Source organism: Chiloscyllium plagiosum, chromosome 12 (assembly GCF_004010195.1).
Source record: "Chiloscyllium plagiosum isolate BGI_BamShark_2017 chromosome 12, ASM401019v2, whole genome shotgun sequence".
Taxonomy (NCBI): Eukaryota; Metazoa; Chordata; class Chondrichthyes; order Orectolobiformes; family Hemiscylliidae; genus Chiloscyllium; species Chiloscyllium plagiosum.
The window spans coordinates 10,324,939-10,347,031 of record NC_057721.1 but is presented as its reverse complement, the minus strand read 5'-3'; the positions used below and the strand labels follow the sequence as shown (position 1 = coordinate 10,347,031).

The 22,093-nt window shown below is 43.6% G+C and overlaps 1 protein-coding gene across 1 annotated transcript in view; it reads left to right on the top strand.

The window, feature by feature from the left end:
• LOC122555486 overlaps positions 1 to 22,093 on the top strand; it is a 51,725-nt gene that overhangs the window by 2,719 nt on the left and 26,913 nt on the right. The gene's annotated exons all lie outside the window — the stretch shown is intronic.

Sequence of the window (22,093 nt, the reverse complement as noted above, 5' to 3'; positions counted from 1 at the left end):
ACAACACCAGAATACAGTCCAACAGGTTTATTTGGAAGCACTAGCTTTTGGAGCGCCGCTCCTTCATCAGGTAGTTGTGGAGTATAAGACTGTAAGACACAGAATTTATAGCAAAAGTTTACAGTGTGATGTAACTGAAATTACATATTGAAAAAGACCTGGATTGTTTGTTAAGTCTCTCATCTTTTATAATGACCATATTGGTTTCAGTTTTTATTACCTGTAAATTGCAAAACTTTCTTTAGAAGTTACATTCTCAAGTGAACTTTAACAATTGGTGTCATGTCAGCCCAGGAAACGTATTGAAGGTGTTAGCTCCCTGTGTGAGGCTGTCTGTGCTACAATGGTCAGACTGATTCTAATCTAAAAAAACAAAATTACAGAATCTTACATGGATTCACGCAGCTTTTGAGCAAAGTAAAATGTAATTCTGCAAGTACAAATTCACCCCACAAACTTATATGTGTATGTGTGTGTGTGTGTGTGTGGGTGTGTATGTGTGTGGTGGGGGTGTCTTCACACAAGGAGCTAATACCTTCAATACATTATCTGGGCTGACATGACACCAATTGCTAAAGTTCACTGGAGAAGGTGACTTTTAAAACAAGGTCTGGGAGTTACATATGAAAGAACTGAAACCAACATGGTCATTCTAAACGATGAGAGACTTAACAAACAATCCAGGTCTTTTTCAATATATAATTTCAGTGACATCACACTGTAAACTTCTGCTATAAATTCTGTGTCTTACAATCTTATTCTCCACAACCACCTGATGAAGGAGCAGTGCTCCGAAAGCTAGCGCTTACAAATAAACCTGTTGAACTGTAACCTGGCGTAGTGTGATTTTTAACTTTTCTTAATCACTTTCACATCTGGGCATTACTAGGTGGGAGAGCATTTATTAGTTACCCTTGAGAAGGTAGTGGTGATGTGTCATCTTGAATTGCTGCACTAGGTACACTCACAACGCTCTTAGGGAGGGAGTACCAGGATTTTGACCCAGCGGCAGTGAAGGAACAGCAATATATTTCCAAGTCAGGATGGTGAGTGGCTTGGACGAGACCATGCAGGTGGTGATGTTCCCATGTGTTTGCTGCCCTTGTCCTTCGAAATAGAAGTGATCATGGGTTTGGAAGCTGTTGTCTAACCAGTGCATCTTATAAATAGTACACTCTCCTGCTACTGGGTGTCAGTGGTGGAGGGAGTGGATACTTGTGGATATTGTGCCAATCAAGCAGAGTACTTCGTCCTGAAGGGTGTCAAGCTTCTTGAGTGTTATTGGGGCTATACTCAACCAGGCAAATGGTGAGTATTCTAACACACTCCTGACTTGTGCCTTGTAGATGGTGGACAGGCCTTGGGGAGTCAGGAGGTGAGTTACTCACTGCAGTACTTCTAGTCTCTGACCTGTTCTTGTAGCCACGGTGTTTATATGGTGAGTTTCTGATCAATGGTAACCCCCAGGATGTTGATAGTAGCGGTGGGGGCGGGAGGGGTTCAGCGATGGTAACACCATTGAATGTCAAGCATCTGACTTGTTCTTGAAGCCACATTATTTCTATGGCTGGCTTCTAGTCAGTGATAGGCTCTAGCAAGTTCACAGTGGAGGATTCAGTGATGGTAGTGTGATTGAATATCAAGGAGTGATGGCTAGATTATTTTTGCTGGAGATGGTTATTGCCTGGCACTGGTGTGGCATGTATGTCACTAGCTACTGGTTCAGATCTTGTTGCATTTGGACATGGGCTGCTTCAGTGTCTGAGAAGCCACGAATAGTGCTGAGCGTTGTGCAATCATCAGGGAACATCCCCACTTCTGACCTTATGATGGAGGGAAGGTCATTGATAAAGCAGCAGAAGATGGTTGGGGCTTGGACACATCTTTGGCATTGTGAAATATTCCAAAGCGCTTCAAATTTAGACTCAGATAAAAGTTGAACACATTAGACCAGGTCACTAAAAGCAAAGTGGTAGATGCTGAGGAAGGGGAGATGGAAATGTTTCGGGTGGGAATTCCAGAGTTTAGGAATTGGGTGGCTGAAGCCTCAGCCGCACTGGGAGGGAAAAGGAAGTCATTGATTGTTGGATTAGAGTTGGAAGATTGCAGAGGGTTGACAGGAGGTGGTTGCAGACATTGGGAGGGTCAGAAATAAAGAACAAAGGTCAAATGAAGTTACCAAAAGCAGACAGCATCATAAAAGCAGCGAGTAAAGTAAATAGCGATCTCTCCAACTGGATCTCCTTTGTCAGATGTAAGGTAACAATAAACACAGAGGAACATTCAACCACTATATTTATTGTTTTTTTCACCTCTCATTGAACTCTGGCAGACAGATAGGACTGACAGACAGCAAAGCTCCAGTAATAACAGATGTGTAAAATATACTGAGGCGAACATGTGTTTTAGCTGCATGCCAGGAAAATTCATCTCTGTAGCCTGTAATCAGAATCAGTGCAAACTGTCCGCAAAAAAACTGAACAATAAACTGAGCTGCGGGCAATAGGTTCCTGCTCCAATCAGTTTACTCCAGGAAAACATAAGGGGCTTTTTGTCTCCACTGCATTTAATCCTCCTTACTGTCCTCCTTATGAAGCACGCAGATGGGCATACGACAGCATGACACTGAGCTGTCTCTAATGGGGTGGAGATAAAACTGAGTGGGATTGGCTGAAGCAAGAGGTTGGCGGGAGAAATGGTAACTGAACAACAGGTTACCTTCAAAGAGCAGATGGTTCGAGTGCGGGCGAGGTACGTTCCCTCCGACAGAAAAAGTAGAATAAAGAAATCCAGAGTTCCCCCAGTTTACAAAAGAGGTGGAAATGAGCATTAGAAAGAAAACGTGTGTCTCTAGGGCAGAGGTAGGGCTGAAAATACAACTGAGAAACCAAGAAGAATGCCGAGGGTTTAGTGGAGGAATAAAGTAAACAAGGGAAGCAAAGAGGAATTTTGAGATAAGATTAGCAGGCACAATAAAGGGGAATCCCAAAGTCTTCTATAGGCACATCTATAGTAAGAGAGAGGCTAAAGGAGGAATAGGGTTGATCAGAGAATAGGGGATTTACAGACAAAGGTGTGACATGGCTGATTGTTAAAGGAATACTTTGGTCCTATCTTTACAAAAGAGGAAGTTACTGCCACACCCTGGTGTGAGAGGAGGAGACTCTGGAAGCAGCATTCCCTCTAATTACCTTTCCCGTTATGCAGGCTTCTGAGGACAACTTCCCCAGCTGGAAGTCAATGCAACGATTGGCGTTGTGATGCCAGTCACCGCGCGTGAAAACCCTGGAGCAGGTGCACACATAGCCACACGTCTTAGAATCCCTCTAGTGTGGAAGCAGGCCACTCAGCCCATCAAGTCCACACTGACCCTCCAGAGAGCATCGCACCCCTACTGTGAAATCCCCATCGCCAACCTACCTAGCCTGCACACACTATAGACCAAATTAGCACGCCAATTCACCTAACGTTTGGACTGTGGAGGGAAACCAGAGCACCCAGGGGAAACCCACACAGACACGGGGAGAATGTGCAAACTCCACACAGACAGTCACCCAAGGGTAGGATTGAACCCAAGCCGCTGACACTGTGAGGCAACAGTGCCAACCACTAACTACTAAGCCACCATGCCACCCCAGAATGTAGAATAAAGAGAACATTGACTGAAAGGGATCAAATTTACAAAGGAGGAAGCCTTGGGTCAAATTGATACTTAATGTTAACAAGGCATTGGGATTGATCAGATGCACTGGACATAACTTCGCTCTCTACCTGTCCTGTCACTTTCAATGATCTTCAGACTCAGGAGATGTACCAGATGATTGGAGAATTGCAAATATCAGTGCCAATGTCAGTACAGATTGTAAAGATCATCCCAGCAATTACAGACCAGTCAGTTAAACTGCGGCAGTAGGGAAGTTTCTGGAAACAGTGAGTTGGGATGGAATTAGCAGTCACAATAGAATGGGTGGGTTGGTTACGCAGAATCAGCACAGATTTCTAAAGGGGAAGAGTGTTTAAGTAACTTGCTGGAGATTTTTGAGAGGTAACGTAAACGCTTGATGAGGATAACATTGATGTGGTGTGCATGGATTTCCAGAAAGTCTTTGACAGTGCCACACAACACACATTTGAGGAAAATTACATGTCATGGTATAAAAGGGTTAGTACAAAATTGACTGAGTGATAGTAAATAGAGAGTAGCATCCAATGGATATTTATTGGACTGGAAGGAGATTTGTAGTGGAGGTGCCCAAGGATCAGCATTGGGAGCTTTGCTTTTTCTGATATATATTAATGATCAGGATCTTGGTGTGCAGGGAATAATTTCTAAATTTGCGAATGACACAAAATGTGGGAGAATTGTAAATTGTGAGGACAATGTGGAACTCCAAAAGGACATTGACAAGTTGATGGAGTGGGTGGATAGGTGACAGATGAGTTCAATGCAGAGATGTGTAAGGTGCGGCACTTTAGTAGAAAAGAGTATTGAAAGACAATATAAATAGGGGGTACAATTCTCATGAGGGTACAAGAGCAGAGGAGGCCTGGGTGTATATGAGCATGGATCATTGAAAGTGTCAGGATAGGTAGAGAGCGAAGTTAATAAGGTATGCAGTGTTCTCAGCTGTAATAATAGGGGCATAGATTACAAGAGCAAGGAGGTGATGTTGAACTTGTCTAAGACACTTGTTAGACCTCAGCTGGAGTATTGTTAGACCTCAGCTGGAGTATTGTTAGACCTCAGCTGGAGTATTGGGTACATTTGTGGTACCACATTATTGGAAAGAAGCGAATGCATTAGACAGAGTCCAGAAGCGATTGACAAGAATGTTTCCAGGAATGAGAACCTTCAGTTAAGAGGGTAGGCTGAAGATGTTGGGACTGTTCTCCTTCAAGAAAAGACAGCTGAGAAGAAATTTGTTCGAGAGTTTGAAAATATCGAGTGGGCTGGACAGAAGAAATAGAGAGAAGCTGTTCCTGCTCATAAAAGGAACAAAGACAGGAGGATGTATGTAGATTTTAAGTGGCATGCAAATGAAGCAAGAAAAAGCTTTGAGTTAGGATATAGACTGCACTGCCTGGAAATGTAGTGGATTCAACTAAGGCATTCAAGAATGCATTGGATGATAAATTGGATGGAAATAGTGTGGAGCGGGAATGGGGTAAGGCAGGAGTTTGGGACTAGAAGCAGAGCAAGTAGGCTGGGCCAAATGGCCTCCTTCCGCACTGTAACATTCCGAGGATTCTGTTATTCGATCATTCTGTGCCAGTGACAGAAACCTTAGTGGCACAGATCCCAACTGGGCAGCCAGGTGAGCTAGTGGGAAGGGCTCCTGCTTCCTACCCTGTGGAGATCTTACCCACAATGAGGGGGCCCACTGCCAGATGAGGAGATTGCCAGGCCAACTCTGGTGGCATCATAGTGGGTTCAGCCAACAGCAGATAACCAAAAAGAGGGAGGCAATGCATTATGAAAATAAATTGACAAGAAATGTAAAAACCAGCAGTAATTTCTAAGAGTTCAATAAAAGAAAGAGAATAGTTAAAGTTAGTGTGTAACCTTTGCCTGGTTAATGCTCCATAATGTCAACACCAAAAAGGTTTACCTTTTCATTCAGTGCTTCCATCACATTGGGAAGACTTCAGGCCAATCCACATACAACAACCTGCTCTGAAAACTCTGCTCACACTGTGACAACCCTAACACATCTACCACAGCAGCAGAGATAAACCACAAATCATCGCAAATAAACCGACTCACAAGATTCCAGATGAAAAGTTAATTTGCCTCCTCCCTCAATGTTAACTGAGTTTTGAACAATTCTATTTTTGGATTTAGACTGTTAAATCTAGATTGAGCTGCACGATGGCTTAGTGGTTAGCACTGCTGCGTCACAGTACCAGGGACCCGGGTTCGATTCCCGCCTCAGGTGACTGTCTGTGTGGGGTTTGCACATTCTCCCCGTGTCTGTGTGGGTTTCCTCCGGGTGCTCCGGTTTCCTCCCACAGTCAGGTGAATTGGCCATGCTAACTGCCCATAGTGTTGGGGCTTTAGTCAGGGGTAAATATAGAGTGGGGGAATGGCTCTGAGTGTGTTACTCTCCGGAGGGTCAGTGTGGACTTGTTGGGAACAAGGGCCAGTTTCCACACTGTAGGGAATCTAATCTAATCTAACTAATTTGCATCTACATGTTCATCAAAAGCTAATCAATTCATCCTTAGGCAGTACCCTCTGTCCCAAGTTTTATTGAAATCATTCCTTTGTTTTTGAGATATGTCATCTGCAGACTGACGGGTTAACACGCTGGAGTAGAAATGTGACCTCTTTCCACTTTCAGTAGACCACAAATATGAAGAAGCCGGAGGTTTATTTTGAAACATTATGTAAAAAAAAATCTAATGTTTCATCTTCAATAGTGGAAAGAAAAAGAATGGGAGACAGAGAGGAGGCCATGAACTCAATTTCATGAGGAATTCAGACATACCCCAAAGGACTCACAATCAGATCATGGAATATATTTGCAAGCATCTCAAGTATTCAGTTAGAATTTATCTGGTTTCTATCTAAATTTAATTGTTTCATGAATGTAGTGGTGGTATAAAAAGGGTTAAAATCTCAATTGCAGTACTGAGCCATTGTATTTCACATCATTATCAAAACAGCAGAATTCTGGAGCAAACAATATTTCAAATGTTCCAGATTACAATGCTGACAGCTTCATTGGAAACAAAGTCAATTTCTGGCCCTTTGTTTCGCCAGCTGTTTGCCTAGTGATTTGGGCCGGTTGGCTTTCTATTGCTGGACTTTCACATGAACTATCATGTCTCAACCAAGGTGGGTCCTCTGTAGTCCATGGAACCAGAGCATCAGACAACACAAGAAAGTCATTTCAGGCAATCGTCCGTATGCTGTCTCTTATGAAAAGACTCTCCAATTAATTCTACTCCCCTGCTCTTCTCCCCCAGCTCTGAATCCAGCAACAGCTCAAGAAGATAGCTCCCTAGCAGTTTCTCAAGGCGGTTAGGAATGGGCAATAAATGCTGGCCTAACCAGTAATGCCCACATATTCCAAATAATTTAAAACATTTCCTTTTTAAGGATACGTATTTCAAAAGTTACTATTGAATCTGCTTCCTCCAACCGGATTGTAGATAATAACGTCTCAGTTTGTACCAGTTATACAGGGGGATTGGTGAGAATGCATCTCGGGTGTTGTGCACAACATTGGTCTCCTTATCTAATGAAGGTTGCAAATGGGTTGGACATAGGTTCAGAGAATGTTCTTCCCTTTCATTCTTTGGCCAATTGGCTTAAATCTGTCCACCTACTGAACCTTCCGAATGACTGAATCAAATAATCTTATCAGCTTTGAAACCCTTTATTAAATCTCCCGAGGCGTCTCTGGTCTGAGGAGGAGATCTCCTGCTTTTCTGATCTCTCCACTTAATTGAAGTTCCCTCATTCCTATGTTGATAATCCTCAGAGCTGGTGTTCTATCCAATGCCTTGGCATCCTTCCCAAAAGGTGGTGCCCAGAACTGGGCACATTGTGAGGAATTTAACCATCCCTCTGGAGACTGGCTGAGGGAGAGCAGGGTGTGGCCCCTACAATGGTGAGGGAAGGCAGTGTTGGTGTGCCCACTGTTTTGCTGGTACTGTGCCATCTTACTGTGGGGAAGGTGACAGATGCCCCGCCCACCTGTTAGGACCCTCCTCCCAATGTTGCTGGACTTTCCGGCCTGCAAGGAGGGCTCCCTTCTAATGCTGGCACCAACCGTCATCCTCTCCCTTGCCCACCCTGCCTGTCTGGCTCTGGTGCCCCCAAGACCCACTTTCCTGAATGTGTTGGCAGCAATCGTCCACAGTGTCCGCTTCTTCCAGGTGTGGGCTGGACAGTGTCTGTCACTCCAACCAATTGGACAGCAGGTTCTGGGGCCAAATGGCCATCCTTAATTGGCTGCCATTGGAAGACAAGGCCCTGGGTCTTGTTGCACAAGGGAATGGCTCTGAAAGGGTTACACCATTCAATTGGTGTCCCACAGTCTGGGAATGGAGAGTTGGACTTCTACTCTAGCTTTCAGACAGATGTATTGGCACCACTTTCTAAATTCACTTGTGGGAGCTGGGTCAGCATTTATTGCCCATCCCTAGTTGCCCCTTGAAAATGTGGTGTTGAGCTGCCTTCTTGAACCGCTGCCATCCACATGCTGTGGGTTGACCTAAAATGTCCTGAGGGAGGGAATTCCAGGATTTTGACACAGCTCACTAAGTCATTGTACCTGTTGTTGAATGTAGTTGGGTTTATTGCTATCATACAATAACTTTCTGTCCTCTTTCTTAATGCTGTACGCTGGTATATCCTCTATTGTGAATCACTAGACAGGGCAAGACAAAGGATGATTTGTGGCAGTAACTACCTCAAACAACCCTTACCCTGCACTACTTACTGATAGAGATGGCATAATCACACGGTGCCAATTGTGAAAATATCATAAGTTCACAGACTGCCAGATCTGCCCCCACCATTGCACACATTGCCAGCATGTCCACACGGTGACGACAAAATCCATACCAATTGCAACAAGGCCTGGATCAGCGGGCCACAAAGAGTGGCATAAATGTAGGGTGTAGGGAAGCCTGGGACTTGGTCCAGTCCTTAGTTAAATATTCAAGTATTTTCTCCTACCCCCAAGACCAGTGAATGATGTCAGGATTGGAGGTGGGCTAGACAGGAAGTTGGCAAAGGAAACTTGGTTTTCTCATTGTGATTACAAAGATAAGGTGGTTATGATTCAGTTTTACAGGGGGATTGATGACAACGCATCTAGAATGTTGTGTACAGCATTGATCTCCTTATCGAATGAAAATGCAAATGATTCGAGGTCGGTTCAGAGAATGTTTATGAGTCTCGTAGCTGGAATAGGAGGATGTTCATGAATCTAATATCTTGAATAGGAGCAGAAGGGTTTATGATTATGAGGAAATTTTAAGCTTAGGTTCACTAGGAGATAGAGAGTAGGAGGTGATTTGTTGAAGTACATCCTGAGGGGTTTGACAGGGTGGATTTGAACACAGTGTTTTCTCAGGCAGGAGAATCTAAAACTGGGGGTTGCTGTTTAAAAATCAGGAGTCGCCTGTTTAAAACAGAGATTTTAGATGGAATCTTTTTCTCTCAGACTGTTCTGAGTTTTTGAACCTCTCTTTTCTGAAAAGGCGGTAGAAGCAGAAGCCTTGGATACTTTAATCCTCAGGTGTGGGAAGATTCTTGTTAAGCAAGGTGGTGAGGGGTTGTCTGGGATAGGCGGCAATACGGATTAGCGGTTACAATCAGATCAGTCATCAATGGAGGAGCAGGTACAAGGGGCCTAATTGGTCTACTCCTGTTCCTAATTTGTATGTTTGCATGTACATGATTAGATTAGATTACTTACAGTGTGGAAGCAGGCCCTTCGGCCCAACAAGTCCACACCGACCCGCCGAAGAGCAAACCACCCAGACCTCTACATTTACCCCTTCACCTAACACTACGGGCAATTTAGCATGGCCAATTCACCTGACCTGCACATCTTTGGACTGTGGGAGGAAACCGGAGCACCCGGAGGAAACCCATGCAGACACGGGGAGACTGTGCAAACTCCACACAGTCAGTCGCCTGAGGCTGGAATTGAACCCAAGTCTCTGGCGCTGTGAGGCAGCAGTGCTAACCACTGTGCCACCGTGCCATTAAAACCACATTGTGACTCGTGAATTCAAACTTGACCCCAGATTGTCTGTAGCGTTGGTCTACTCCGTAATCAGTGAATCAGAAACCTCAGGTCAGTAAATGGATTGGGCCTGACCTTTAATCCCTAACCCTTACACTCACCAATCCTGCTGACCATGGGGCATCAAATTCTCATCTCACCCAGACTGCTAGGAGTTAAAATCCATTCTTGAATCATTAACAAATGCTGCCTCTGATCTCACTGCTTTCATTTAAAAAAAAAATGCCATTACTAATTGACACACAAGAGATTGACCCTCCCTCTTTGGAAAAACCCAAGTGCAATCAGCAACGTTTGTTTTGCAATGTGTTCTCAAGGCGTGAGGAAAACTGGCAGGGATGGCATATTCTTAAACCCAATGCCTGTTGCCCCATGAGAAGGTGACGAAATGCTTTGCTTTCTTCTTAAACAGTTTTGCAGTGAGAAGGCTTCCTCAGTGCTGTGTGCTCGTCAACTGGAAATCAGAGTTTTTATTCATTGATGAAGAAACCCAAGTCGGAATCATTGTCTCTGCTGACTGAGCAGACTAAAGATCATCTTACTGTGTAGACATTTGATAGCCATTTGCTTCTGAATTTCCATTTCTGCTTACAGTGTTTTAGGTCAATCACATGTAGCAGATAAATGAGCCTGGGTCGGCTCAGCAGAAAACTGGGCAGTGTCCCTTTAAGGACACAGGCACCACATTATTTAGCTGGAATAAATCAAGCTGATTTAAATATCTGTCAAATATCCACTGCTTCAATTAGTATTGATGCTGCTCACAAGTGTATTTATACAATATTAAGTGCTCCTTCATGTGGACAGTGACTAATCATTTGCGACATGGCGAAAAAAAGGCTGACAGAATAATTGCAAATTAATTCTGAATTGACAAATAATCCAGTTTAGAGTCATAGAGTCATAGAGATGTACAGCACGGAAACAGACCCTTCGGTCCAACCCGTCCATGCCGATCAGATATCCCAACCCAATCTAGTCCCATTTGCCAGCACTTGGCCCATATCCCTCCAAACCCTTCCTATTCATACCCATCCAGATGCCTTTTAAATGTTGTAATTGTACCAGCCTCCACCACTTCCTCTGACAGCTCATTCCATACACGCACTACCCTCTGCATGAAAAAGTTGCCCCGTAGATCTCTTTTATATCTTTCTCCTCTCACCCTAAACTTATGCCCTCTAGTTCTGGACTCCCCCACCCCAGGGATGTACTCAATACTCTGACCAATAAAGGAAAACATACTAAACACCTTCTTCACTATCCTATCTACCTGCGACTCCACTTTCAAGGAGCTATGAACCTGCACTCCAAAGTCTCTTTGTTCAGCAACGCTCCCTAGGACCTTACCCTTAAGTGTATAAGTCCTGCTAAGAATTACTTTCCCAAAATGCAGCATCTCGCAATTATCTGAATTAAATTCCATCTGTCACTTCTCAGTCCATTGGCCCATCTGGTCCAGATCCTGTTGTAATCTGAGGTAACCTTCTTCGCTGTCCACTACACCTCCAATTTTGGTGTCATCTGCAAACTTACTAACTGTACCTCTTATGCTCGCATCCAAATCATTTACGTCATGCAATTTGGTTCGGTAAATGCGCCAGTGACATTTCACGCAGTGAGCTCTCAGATAGCAAGAGTTTTGACTGTCCAAAACATCGTATCTTCAAAGTACTCGAAGTTCCTTTCTTGGTGAATTCATTACAGGATGTTAAAAGAGCATACAACCATGACTTTAACTTAATCCCAAGGGTGGGACAGGGGCAGGCTTGGCAAAACGCTGCATTCCCACTCTGATTCCATTTCGATGTTGTGAAACTTGAAAGGGTTCAGAAAAGATGTACAAGGATGTTGCCAGGGTTGGAGCGTTTGTGCTACTGGGAGAGGTTGAATAGATTGGGGCTGTTTTCCCTGGAGCATCAGAGGCTGAGGGGTGACCTTATAGAGGTTTATGAAATCATGAGGGGCATGTATAGGGTAAATAGACCAAGTAATTTCTTCTGGGGTGGGAGGGTCCAGAACTAGAGGGCAGAGATTTAAGGTGAGAGGGGAAGGATATAAATGGACCTAAGTGGCAACTTTTTCACACAGAGAACTGCCAGAGGAAGTGGTGGAGGCTGGTACAATTACAACATTCAAAAGGGATTTTGATGGGTATATGAATAGGAAGGGTTTGGAGGGATATGGGCCGGGTGTTGGCAGGTGGTGCTAGATTGATTTTACACAGCTGGTCAGCACGGACGAGTTGGAACACAGGGTCTGTTTCCATGCTGTATATCTCTATGACTGTAGGACTCAGTAAAAGCAAAGCCAGTGAAGGACTGGACGGGACAAAGTGTAGAGAAGACATCTAGCTGTTTTCTAGCCTTGCTCCTGCCAGCTGGATTTGACTTGAAACATCCAGCTGTCTCCAACCAATATGAAAGCCATGTAAATCGGAGAGGAAAAGGAGATGGAGATTGAGTACTAGATCCTTTTGCATTAAACACTCACATTGTTTAGAAGAATGAATAAAACATTGGTGTTTACAAGGTCTTTACCTTAAGACATCATCAAGAAACTGCCTTCCCTGTAAATCAGAAACCCCATGTTATTCATACATAGCTGTTTGTAAAAGTGTTTCATATAAACGTCAGTGTTCCATGAGTCTCTTTTAGAAGATGCATTTTAATGCGCTTGCATATTTATCAAGGTGAATTCAATTGACCACCATCTTCCATTAAAGTGCCCATTATTCTTTTATGACCCATTGCGAAGGCCCCAAGCAATGACTTCAGTGATGATAACAATCTTCCATCGTTTTATGGACTATCTGTTCAGAATTAAAAACCCGCATATGCTCAGAGGTGAGTTTGTTCTGGAGAGGCTCATCATTCCTCAAAGGACTTGACTGATTCCATACATTGCACAGTTCATCTTGTTTCAAAAACTGTTCCCCAGTTGCAGCAATAAAACGCACGAGGGGTTCCTGTTAATAAGCATTATTCAGCACCAGCTTTTTAATAGGATATAAAGCTGCTTGCATCCCACTGGTGCGATTCAATTATTGATAAGCATATTTCAAACCCATCCATTCATGTGTTCGCTTAAGAGTTACCCTCAGCAAACATTGTTTAATAGGCACTCTATACCATCTCTCAACTGAAAGCCATTGCCGGAGCCAATATTTTGATATTGTACAATAGAGAGAATGAAATGAAAAAGTTTGCATTTCTATACCATCTTTCATGACCTCAGAAAGGCCAAAGCTGATTAAATGCCTTTTGAAATCTAGTTACTGTTGCAGGCTAACATATAACCCTTTGTGACAAGGGATGCAATTGGCAAGGGAGCAGAGGAGGGCAGGAAAACAGTAGGGGATGTTCCTTTTAAACTTAGTACCGCTAGTACTGGATTGACAGAAGCTATGGGCGTAAACAAAGCTGACCCTGGAATGAAGACAGCAGCTGCAAGCAACAGAATGTTTATGCACATTTAATCTGGACATTTCATTTCATTTAATGGCCATAGTCTCCTCCTGTATACAGGCTGCTACCCCAGTGACCCTCCTGTAATTTACAAAAAAACCCTGTTTCACCCACTTCCCATCGAATGGTCCATTTACATTACAGAGAGAAACTCTATTTATATAGCACCTTTCACAACCTTAGGCCACTCCAAAACACTTTACAGCTTTGAAAGCGTTTTTCTCACTGTTTTAATGTAGGAATCACAACTTATGCATGCAAAGCACCGCACACTGCAATGTGGTAAATGACAAAATGATTTGTTTTCTGTAATGTTGATTGTGTGATGACTATTGACCAGAACACACGGGCTAACTCCCCTGCTCTCTTCCTTGTCATGAACTTACTTACATTAGCCTCCGAGAACAGACAGGGCCTTGTCTGAAAGTCTCAAGCAGAGGATGGTGCCTCTGACAGTGCAGTATCCCCTCAGTGCTGCAGTGAAGTGCACTGGTGGATTATGTCCTCAGATCTCCAAAGTGCGACTTGAACCCATCACCGTCTGACTTTGAAAGGAGCTACACTGAGGCGCAAATGATTTTCCTGACCCAGCCTGCTCTTTCAGTTGTGCTACCAAACTCATTGGGGGGAGGGGAGGATGGCGGCAGAGGCTGAATCTTCCCATGACATGGACAAGTGTCGATTTCAGGGAGTTATATGGATGACTTCTGTTATGGACTAGGCCAGACCCCCTGAAAACATTTCAAGAAGGTAGCTCATACCCTAACGTTTTGCTAGTTGTTTTATTCCAGGAGGGACACAGCTGGTCAAACCACTTATTTTTAAACAAAACAGAACTTATTTGCAAGAGAACAGAATACAGAATAACTTTAACTGTCGGAAAACCAAATAGATTATCCCTAGTTAATGTTGCTGTTCCAAAGACTTGCAAAGTTCCCATTAACACCCCTTGGCACAAAAGGTAAAATCAAACCCAGGGTCCTACAGGAGAGATGTCATTGAGCGAGGGAGGATCAGCATGGACCTGCTTCCTTGGCTCTAGCAGCTTCACATCTAACTGACTGCTTTCAGTGAAAAGTTTCAGACTGCTGAAACAAAACCAAAGAAAAGCTGAGCTGGGAGATCTGGCCACTCCACTTTCATTGTACAAGCGTTGTTTTTAAAACTTGAAAGCCTTTTGTCTGAGGCAGTATCTGTTAGCTATAATCAAATTGGCCCTAAAACCCTTCAAACCTGGACCTTTTGGAATCGCTGCTGTTACGGCCTTTCTGAAAGGAAAGCCAAGGACAGCATAACCTTGTTAAAGGAGCAGCATTGTCACACTTCTCTCTGTTGGTCATAACGGCTTCACTGACAAACTCCCCACTGCCACCTCATTAATTCCGTAAATGGAGCTCCACACTGTCCCTCTCATTTTACGGTGCGATGGCAGAGATTGAAGCTCATGGCTGTGGTACTGTGGGCACCATGTTTAGTCAGCCATCTGCGCACCGCTGCAAAATCTCCCCTCCATAAATATATCCACTTTCAATCCTCCACCTCTATAATCAACTGCTGTGGGACCTGGGTAATGGGAGATCATGTCAGATATAAGCAGCCTTGTCATACATCCAGGATAGAGATAAATAGGCCAGGCATTGATCATAGAATCGCAACATTGTGGAAACAGGCCATTCAGCCCAACTGGTCCACACCAACCCTCCAAAGAGCATCCCACTCAGGCCCATCCCCCTACCCTATATTTCCCATAGCTGACCTACACACTGTGGATAATTTAGCGCAGCCAATCTATCTAACCTGCACATCTTCTGACTGTGGGAGGAAACCAGAGCACCCACACAGACACGGGGAGAACATGCAAACTCCACACAGACTGTGGCCCAAGGGAGAATTGAACCTAGGTCCCTGGCGCTATGAGGCAGCAGTGCTAACCACTAAGCCACTGTGCTCTAAGCATACCAATTTGATGGTGAGCGAGAAAGATCTTTCTTACGTCTGAGCAGCATCCTGGATGGAAACAGATTTCAGACATTCTTCGCCCCATATCGCATGACTGCTGCTAAGACACAGTACTTTAGTGAGGAGATTACTGGTTGCAAAGTTAATGGGAATGCTTTGTGCTAGACCCCTTGCCTCCCCTCACGTTTCTCACTTACAGCCATTTTATAGATGCGAGTAAGTGCTCAGTCAGGACTATACAGTTCCCTGGGGTTCATTCCACCTTTGTGTCTTACAAGATTTAAGATAACAACCAGGTCAGCTTCCTGGTGCGTTGTTCTGGTTAGGAAAGAGACGTTAAGTGCTGACTGCAGAACTTTAGATGTTGCAGTGAAGTCTACAATAACATTTCACGTTTGTTTAGCAATACATATGAAACCTCATTTGCTGAAGGTTGGACGATGAAGGTTGGACGATGAAGGCTGGATGATGAAGGATCCTGAGGTGTTAATGGCACTGGCAGAACTCTGTACACAGCTTTTGATTGTGAAACATTCACAAGCCTTGAGTAAAGGATTTTCTCCACATTTCGGCGCTAAATGGCACCCCCATTATTTTTTAATTGGGTCCCTTGATTCTCGACCCCCCCCCGCCAAAATGTCTAGAATCAATCTTTGCTGCATCTACCCTGTCTAACCCTTTAAGCATTTATTAAGTTTCAGTGAGATTGTTCTTCGAAAACTCTAGAGAATACAGGCCCAATCCCCCTCCATAGGAGAGTCCCACCTTCCCAGGAACAAGTCTGCTGAACCTTCTCTGCACTCCCTCCATGTCAATAACATCTTTCCTGAGGTATGCAGACCAAGATTACACACACTACCCCAGGTATGGCCCAACCAAACCCCTATGCAATTGAACAAGAGTTCACAACTGCTGCAGTCTGGCAATAAATTCCATGAGACTTCCTAACAACATGCTGCACATACATGTTAGTCTTCAGTGATTCAGCAACAAGGACACCACGCCCCTTTGTATAGCTACACTTTCCAAATTCTTACCATTTAAGAACAACTCTGTCAACCTTGTTGCAGAAATGCTTTGGGATATCGTCACTGTCGTCTTATTACCTTGTCTTATAAGCCCTACATCAGCCACGAAACATAACTTTAACAATGAGGGCCTTACATGCTGACATCTTCTGTTTGAGAGGAAAGCAGCCTTGTGCCATTTACTAGCTCTGAAATGTCCTTGTGAATTAAAGAAGGCAGATTTTTTTTTATAGGTTTGCCTGTGATCACTTCTGCTCTGTTAACTGGATTAACTTGTCATGATCAATGACAAGCAGGAGGCTGGAAGAACACAGCAAGCCAGGCAGCATCAGGAGGTGGGGAAGTTAATGTTTTGGGTGTAACCCTTCTTCAGGAATGAAGGAACATTGACTTCCCCACCTCCTGATGCTGCCTGGCTTGCTGTGTTCTTCCAGCCTCCTGCCTGCCTACCTTGGAATCCAGCATCTGCAGTATATTTGTCTCTATGATCAATGACATGGCCATGATTGACTGGGGACCACGTGTGTAATGTGAGTTTCTGGTTAATGCACAAGCTGCACACGGAGAGCAGTTTATGTGTCACCAATGGCTCTCCCAATGTCAGAGGAATATGACTGCCCTTTGCAGAGCTTCACATTGCCCACAATTGTACTCCTTACCCCTAGGGAAAAACAAGACTAACTTACTCTGCCCACTGTGAGTGCATCGGCAGCCATTTCCCATCAGGCCTTGTTGGAGGATGAAGCAGTATCCAGGCAGTGACCCTGTGAGTAAGTTCCAGGCCATACACAAGTGTTCAACTAACTGCAGCCAATCCCTGGATTGAGATTGGACAATGCCCTTGACTGAATGTAGTGGCATTCTCAGACTGACAATGGGCCTCCTTCACTCGACTAATATCTATTTCCCTAAGACTTTCAGGCATGGCCATCTGGTTGAAGCACTGACATGGCATGGTGCTATGCCAATGTCACATGCTGTGGGTGTGACATTGGCGTAGCACCATGCCATGCAGCAGGACCATACCCACCCCTTTGGCTGTTCAGTACCAGCAAAGCTGATGGGTTTTGAGTCTCTACTAAAAGCAAGTCAGAGATGTTGCAAGCATCCAGGAAAATACAAATAAGAAAGCAGACCAGGAGTCCTGAGAGATGTCCTGTGAGAACGTGCCCTGATCCAATGCATGACATGGGTTTCAGTCCCTGCGTGCTGTATTGAAATGGAGGATATCAGTGAACAAAGTTGGTAGTGAAATACTAAAGGTGCTCTCTGATATAATCCACAATCAGAATTAAAACCAATGAAGAAGAACATACAATACAGGTCACTTCGCCAGCTGGCGGAATAGAATAGATTCTTTCCATCGTCAGAGAATAAAGCAAGTACAGTCCAAAAACATCCAATCTATTCCTACAGCTTCATAGTGCAATCTCATGCCTCCCAAACATTGCACAAGTTACTTGTTTGAGTTGATGAGGGATTCATAGAATACCCCATAATGGGATAGGTTTCCGGTCAAACTATTTACACTTTCTGCAGCGGTAGCTAAAACTGATCCGACACAATAACATTTCGATAAGCTCAAAAATCAAACTCTACATTTCAGTTCACTAACGTTTGGGGATCAGTTTAGATTCTGAAGAATGTATATTCGGATAAAATCCACAAATCTCCATTTTGGCAGTTGTGAAGACAAAAGAGGACAGTTACTGATCCTGTTCACAAACAATGACTCAAAACATTTCAAAACATTCCAGACATTAATACAAAATGAACAGAGATATTCTTCAGCCTTTTAAGGCACCAACCAAGTTTGTCCATGAAATGTGCCCTTAGGTCATAGGTAATTGTCTAGACCAGTAAGAAGGTGTTGTGGTGTACCACTAGATTGGCAATCCAGGTCCCTGGACTGATGAACTTAGAGATTGAATCCCATCATTACAGTTTAAGAATGTGAACATAAACCTTTTGGAAAAAAAGGGCTGATATTAGTAAAAGTCATCTTCTAGCTGTTGGTAAAATCTCATTAAATTAACCATCTGTCCTCACTCAGCCTGACCTACATGTGATTCCGGTTCAACACAAAGTGCTTTATTATGAATTATTTTAGAATCACTGCAATAAAACAACGAGGAGTTTCACCATATGGCCAAACGCTGCTGAAAAAGAAGACCTTGTTGTAAAACGTTGTGGCGCTGAAACACAGAGAAGATCCAGACCAAGACAAATACATCATCTCGGCTTCCTGATGGTCTGTAGCATGTTCCTGATCTTCCCTGCAGCATGGATATGAATGGAATGATTTGTTTCCCTTAGAGACTCAGTGACTAAAACTGAGTGCAGTCTAAGCTGAACTCAGGCCTAAGCATAGTAGGGTCTGACTTTGAATGACACATGTGTTGGCACGGTGTAGAGTTCAGCTCCCGACCAGGAGATGTTGAACACTTCAAAAGCGTATGCAAGCGCATCAACAATATTAAAATGTGCCTGACCTCTCCTTAAGCCTACAAAGGGCTTGGAAGGTACTATTTTAAACCTGTTATTTTCCAAGGAAGGGTTCACTAATATAGCACTGGGACTAAAACGGTTAAATGGTGAAGACAGGTTGCACATATCTGGAATGTAATTCCTCAGAGTAAACCAGATGGAGGGATGATTGAACATCAGACATATTTGTTTGGTCTGACCAAGATAAATTATTTGCTCCGATGTGGAATTCCAGAACCTTAAAATTAGAGGAAGGTCATTCAAGACTGCAAAAAGGACCTTTTCACATCAAAACTCACATAAATATGGAACTCTTCCACCCAAACAAAACTTGTGGATGCTGAGGTTTAAATGATGAAATTGCCTGGTGGATTTTTGTAGGTGTAAGGAAGGATACAGAGCTAGTTCAGGTACATTGAGATAAGATGCAGATTGACCATGATCCAATTGAGTCGAGAACCAGCTTGAAGTGAGGAGTGACCTATTCCTGGTCCTTTCCTCCAAAGGCTTGGGAGTTGAGTTCTCGTCCGCAAACAGTCAAACCCTGAAGGGGACTCAAACTCTCACATCTCAGAGGCATGTTCTAGCTGCCAATCATAACGATAAGAAAAAATTGTGAACATCAAAGGGAGAAATGTGAGAGCACAAGGCAAGTCAGGCAGTGGAAATGCTGCAAAAAAAACGAATTCTTCATCAGAATGGTCCCCTCAACATGGTCCATATGATATCACTTTCAGAATAGGAACAACAAAGGACTCTCATTACAAACATCAGAATGTCTGAAAGAGGTACCTTTAAAACGTAGTCACAGCTGGTACGTAGGGAAAATACAGCAGGCAATTTGCATACAAGCAAATTCCCAAAAACCAGCAAGTGAAAACAATGAGCAGCTTTACAGTCGTCGGAAAGCAAGATTTTGCAGACACTAGAATTCTGGAATTAAACAGAAAATGTGGAAAACCTCAACAAACCTACATTATGTCAAATATTTCTGAGCCTCTCCGTTTATGATAGTCCGAAGCTGCAGATAAGAGAGAGCTGCAGAGAGTGGTGGCTGTGTGGAATGCTCTGCCCCAGAGGGCAGTGGAGGCCCAGTCTCTGGATTCATTTAAGAAAGAGTTGGATAGAGCTCTCAAGGATAGCGGAATGAAGGGTTATAGAGATAAGGCAGGAACAGGATACTGATTAAGGATGATCAGCTGTGATCATATTGAATGGTAGTGCAGGCTTGAAGGGCAGAATGGCCTACTCCTGCACCTATTGTCTATTGTCTAAGTATTGGCTGGGATATGGGTTTTCTGAGAACTGTGGCACATTTCAGCAGACAGACAATGAAAGCCACCTCTGAACAAAATATAAGCATATTACAAAATTCTATTAAGCACTCATACTCAACTCAAAACATTAACTCTGTTTCACATTCCACTGACGCTGCTGGAGCGGCTGTGTTGCTCCAGCATTTTCTGTTTTCATTTCAGATTTCCAGCATCCACAGCAGTTTAGTTTTTATACAAAGCGTTTTTACTTGCAATCTTTATTCACGGTGATCATTTCCCCACATGTTGACAAGGGAGACAGCAAGTTAAAGAACCAGGCCAAAAGAAAAGATTTGAGGAAGTCATTTGAGCTGGAGTGTCCATATCCCTGCTCCCTGCATGAAAATCAGCAATGGTTGCTCATGCCAGTTTCGGGCAATCCTGATGAAGGGCTCCTGCCCAAAACATTGATTTTCCTGCTCCTGGGGTGCTGCCTGACCTGCTGTGCTTTTCCAGCAGCACTTTAATTTTGACTCTAATCTCCAGCATCTGTAGTCCTCACTTTCACCTAATGCCAGTTTTATATCCAAGTATCAAGGTGAAAATTGAGCTGAATGTCTGAGTCATTTTATTTTACTCCTGGCAGCTGCAGAAAGAGAAATAATGAGAGAGAAATAATCTGTCTTTCATTGCTGCTCTCAATAAGGGTTGGAATGTTTAGGGCAGATTCTCAGTACTAAAGTTCAGACAATTCCAGTTAAACTTCTGAAGTGAATTTTATTAAAGAAAGCTGCCTGTCGATAGAGCAGCTTTCACTTTTGTATTGAGTACACGTTTAGCACCAATCCCCTGCCCAAGGTCCTGCCTCAAGTATGATATTCAGATCAACATTACAAAAAGGTTAGCATGATACATCAAGTGTTGTACCAAGAGATCATCCTTTTGTGAATTTATCACAACATTTGTGCATGAAATATCCCTAAATACAGAGTTAATTCATGTGAAAACTAAAGGGCTTTCCTATTTTGGCGCTCTAAGCAGTTTAACCCATTTGCCTGCAAATATTACCAGCTCATTCTCAAACTACTCACTTCTGTGCTACCCCTTAAAGGGGACTAGATTGGGTTGGGATATCTGGTCGGCATGGACGGGTTGGACCGAAGGGTCTTTTTCCATGCTGTACATCTCTGTGACTCTATGACTCTAAGTGCCCGTCAGTCTCTTATCCCTTTGCCACCTTTTACCATGGTGCTTCTTTTAGATACTTTTATATCAACCTCAATTATGACAACTTTTTTTGAAGAGTTTCTGCTTTTGTAAAACTGTATTCAGTGAAACACGTATCAATGGTTACTATGGAGATACAGTCCAATCATTAAGGTACTTATTCAAAGACTAGTAGTGGCAAATGGAAATTTGCGGAGTCCTTGGGGACAGGATAATCTCTACCTTCACTTCTGAGGGAAAGACCCAGTAGATTATTTTTAATCTGCCCTTTCTCCAAAATATACACAGCAATGCAAACACACTTTCTGTATGTTGGCATGGCTGTCTATCCAATTGTCTCAATTTCAATCTCTCTGTTATACTTTCTGTCTCTCTCTCTCTCTCTGTAATATGTTTGTCTCCCTCTGTAATGTCTATCCTTTTGACGTTAAAAATCACACAACACCAGGTTATAGTCCAAAAGGTTTAATTGGAAGCACACTAGTTTTCAGAGCGTCGCTCCTTCATCAGGTGATAGTGGAGGGCTCGATCGTAACAGAATTTATAGCAAAAAATTTACAGTGTGATGTAACTGAAATTGTCTATCTTATACGTTGCAGGCAAGGATGCCCGGAGGCATGGTACATTGGGGAAACCGAGCAAAGGCTACGACAACGGATGAATGGGCACCGCACAACAATCAACTGACAGGAGGGTTCCCTCCCAGTTGGGGAACACTTCAGTGGTCCAGGACATTCAGCCTCGGACCTTCGGGTGACCATCCTCCAAGGTGGACTTCGGGACAGGCAGCAGAGAAAAGTGGCCGAGCAGAGGCTGATAGCTAAGTTCGGTACCCAAAGGGAGGGCCTCAACCGGGTCCTTGGGTTCATGTCACATTACAGGTGACCACCATTACACTATAC